Genomic DNA, 4,060 nt, shown 5'->3' with positions numbered 1-4,060 from the left:
AGGGATTTTTGTGTTTCCTCTTGAAGGGCTTCTAGCTGTTTAACTGTGTTCTCTTGTATTTCTTTGAGAGTGTTATTTATGTCTTTCTTAAAGTCCTGTATCATCACCATGAGAAGTGATTTTATAACTGAATCTTGCTTTTCTGGTGTGATGGTGTGTCCAGGACTTGCTATGGTGGGAGAATTGGGTTCTGATGATGGCAAGTGACTTTGGTTTGTGTTGTTTATTTTCTTATGCTTGCCCCTCGCCATCTGGTTATCTCTAGTACTACCTGCCCTTGCTACATCTGACTGGAGCCTGTCCTTCCTGTGATCCTGGTTGTGTCAGAACTCCTCAGAGTCAAGCTGTCTCTGGGATCCTGGGATCCTGGGCTTGTTAGAGCACCTGGGAGTAGAGCTTCCTCTAGGTATTTTGGGACTGGCTGCAGAGTTTTCACCCATGGTCTGCTCATGGCACTGGCCAGCCCAGACAGACTGGAAGCAACCCGAGCCACTGGGCTGCTGGAGTTCCTGTGTGCCTGGGTCCCACTGGTCCCATTTACTCCCAGTGTTGGGACAGATGTTGTGTCCTTCTCATCTCTGATCCTGGGCATGTTAGAGTGCCTGGGAGTGGAGCTTCCTCTAGGTGTTGTGGGACTGGCTGTGAAGCTTGCGCACAAGGTCTGCTCAGGGCACTAGCCAGCCCAGAGCAGTATATCATACTTTATAATTTACATAATTGTTATAGTTGTGCTCAGTTTATATCTGAGAAAAAAAGAGCCTTTTTATTGGGCAAAAATGGGGAAATGTGGATTACCTTGATGCTGCTTGTATTCTGATGTTAATTCTACTTCCTCAAGAGGGGCTGCCCACCAACAAGTAGTCGTCAATCATGTACTCAGGTGATCTCATATGGACTTTTTCACTACTTTAACTGGTCAAATAAAGGCTAGGGACTGTAATTGGGCAGCGGAAGGAAAAGGTGGGACAGGAGGTCTTTGTGAGTAAGGGCAGGTAGGAGAAAGAAAAAGAGAGGACAGGAGAGGAGGAGGAAGTGAAATGGAGCAGAACTACATAGCCAGGTGAAACTATAAGTAATAAAGGGTCTAATACCTGGGGAATAAGTATAGTGGTAGATCTGCCCAATAGAGGCATAGAGCTTATAAATTTAGTAGCTGGATTGTGCCTTTTTTATATGTAATTATACGGGGTTCATAATTACTGCAACAGCAAGTTCTTGTAATCTCAAAACAGTAATAACAACCCCACTGCCTTAGGAATCAGTTTTGTAACCTGCTCAAGTTCATGTCATCCAGTGAATAGCCTAACCTACATCTCTCAATCACTTATTCAGCAGGCATGGACTGCTTAGACAGGTGCTGGAGAAGGTGAAAGACTTCAGACATTCGCATGGCCTCCTCTGATCATAGGACCTCACAGATATGAGGCCTATAAAGTACAGGGCACTGATTAAATTGCCAAGCAATTGAAAATCATTTTCACCTAGATTAAATCTCATTCTGTAGCAAAGTCAGGAGCAGGAAATCAAATAAACAAAAGATGTTACTTGCATGATTGTAAAACACCTAGCTTTAATCAATTCTATTTTTATAATCATTAGGTCAAACAAGATTATGTAAACGTGGCCTTGGTGGATACAAGTCAAAAAGCTGTTTGTTGACTATCTTCTTTTCGAACTAATGTAATAAATACATAGATACCAAGTGTTTGCTGTGCAGAGAGCCTGGCTGGGAGAGAAGCAGCCCTCGTCTTTTGGATTCTCCACAGCCACTCATGATTTTCACTGAAGTGTCAAAACCAATAGACCAATATTCTGTGTTCTCTTCTTCTATAACTGCTATGTGAGCTGAGGGAACGAAATGAAAGGGAGTTTGAGTAAAATCAAGAGAAGGAAAGTTAAATATCTTCATCCTCTAGGGTAGAAAGTGTTATAAAAACAAGGCAAATTCGATATTTAAATATTTTAATGGCATAGAAAACTTCTCAATTGGAAAACAATGAAGACTTTTGAAAGCAGGATTTTGAAACAAGCCCTTATAAAATTTAAGATAAACTAAGTGAAATATAAGCAGACAGACAGACAGACAGACAGACGGACGGACAGACGGACAGACAGACAGACAGACAGATAGACAGACAGACAGATAGATAGATAGACAGACAGATCCCAATCCCAATGTATTCAGAAAGCTTTGTGCCTTCAGTAAACTGTTCACAATACTTTTAAAATACTGACAATTTGGAAGAGATCAGCAAGTCTTTTAAAGAACCCCAATTTGCTTTCTAAAAGCCACAACACTTTTTTAGTGTACTCACCTTTTAATCTCTAAAAACTAGTGGGATAAAATGGGAGGAATTACAGAAGCATCTGGACTCTAATGGTATTGTAAATAATATACCTCAGCCTGTTGGGAAAGAAAAACATCACACTAGACAAACATCAGAACAAAGATCTCAGGGTGGCAGAATTAACTAATGGAGAACAGTAGGTGTGAGCATGTGTCATTGCATCTTAAGCCTGTAGATTTACAGTAAGGGAATGAAAAATAATTATCAAAATGTCCTGCCTTACTTTTTGACTTACTGTGCTTATTTCTAGAGCACATTTAATTTGAGCAGTGAAAAACAGCTCAACCATTTGTATAGGCTAATTATTCTTTATCATAGTTCATCCATTTTCCCTTTTCCACAAGGAATGCAGCAACCTAGCAGCACTTAATTAAGTTTATATTTTATAGGACAAACCACAGTCATGGCCTTAAAAGAGCAAGCCTATGAAACTCAAATGAGGAGGGTGAAGGCTGGATCTCAGAAGACAGTCCAGGAGATGGCAACCCAGAATGAGTAGGGATGCTTAATCAGAGGGCCAAGACAGCAGCAGACAATGCTTTTCATGCAGGTTACAAAAAGAATGTAGAACCCTCAGTCAATTCAGTGGCAATAACATACCCAGGTTGAGAAAGGGCCTGTATCCTATGGCAGTTCTTTTTCAATTTTATTTATTACCAGGCTGTTTGTGTGTGTGTGTGTGTGTGTGTGTGTGTGTGTGTGTGTGTGTTTGTGTGTGTGTGTGTTTAATAGAGATAAATTTAAGCATCTATGCCTCAGCATACATGTGGATATCAGAGGATAATTTTTTTGGAGTTGTGTCTCTCCATCTATAAGGACTCCAGGGATAAAACAGGAGCTTGCTATCTCAGTGGCCCCTGGGAGATCTCCTTTTACCCCAAAAACAGTCTTCTTTTTCATAGAGGTCTATAGCTTCTTTCTTCCTTCTTTTCTTAGCATGGAGGAAAAAGCATATGGTGGATTATCCCTGCTCACTTTGAATGTGATAAAGTCCCTATGGCTCACAAAACTCCGTTCAAATAAGAGAGCACCTCCATGAAAAACGGACCATTCCATAAGAGGAATTTCTGTCCCCAAGCCTTGTAGATCAGGTCACCTGTAATAACTTGCTCACTAATGCTTTTTAAGAACACAAGCTTTCTCCACATTCAAGTGACCGATCTCCTACCAGAGCTAAGTGAAATATAAACGTGTAAAGGAGGGTCTATGTCAGGTAGCTAACCCAAATGAAATAAGAGTAGAGGGCGTTGGTGGTAAACTCATTCAAAAGAGCAAACAGAAGCACAGGTGTCCCTCTTAGGATGCAGTCAACTGTGTGTCGAATAAAGGAAAATGAGTGCTGCTTAAGCAAACAAGAAACTAATACCACTCTCACATAAAAGGGGTCCACATGGGAGACAGCTGCGGCTGCCGTTGAGGCTGACCAGTCAGGTCAAAAGTGCAGGCCAGTCTCTGCTCAACAGTGTCAGTCAAAGCTTCAAGTTTATGGTAGCCATGTAGTCCAAGGCCCAGCCATTCAAACAGAGTCTATACATCAGGAAAAGAAATAAGAGAAAGGGGGTAAAAAAAACCCTCTTCCCAGTGACGTCAGTCTCTTTTGAGCATCTCTCTTGAGAATGCCTTCAACACTTCTTTTTGCCAGTTAACAGAGAAGAGGAAATGATGATGTAGGTAATTACTGGGAACTTAAGCACATAATAATACCTAGCTGC

The 4,060-nt window shown here is 41.2% G+C and overlaps 1 long non-coding RNA gene across 1 annotated transcript in view; it reads right to left on the bottom strand.

Annotated features, from left to right (window-relative positions):
- Positions 1–1,545: 1,545 nt before the first annotated feature.
- The window catches only part of LOC116094756, a 27,665-nt gene continuing 25,150 nt past the window's right edge, over positions 1,546–4,060 (bottom strand). The window contains exon 3 of the long non-coding RNA XR_004120293.1: positions 1,546–1,845. This is a non-coding gene — a long non-coding RNA (uncharacterized LOC116094756). The remainder of the gene's footprint in view (positions 1,846–4,060) is intronic.

The sequence above is a fragment of the Mastomys coucha genome, unplaced genomic scaffold, assembly GCF_008632895.1.
Source record: "Mastomys coucha isolate ucsf_1 unplaced genomic scaffold, UCSF_Mcou_1 pScaffold17, whole genome shotgun sequence".
Classification (NCBI taxonomy): domain Eukaryota; kingdom Metazoa; phylum Chordata; class Mammalia; order Rodentia; family Muridae; genus Mastomys; species Mastomys coucha.
The sequence above is the reverse complement of the archived record's forward strand: the minus strand, read 5'-3'. Positions and strand labels throughout refer to the sequence as shown.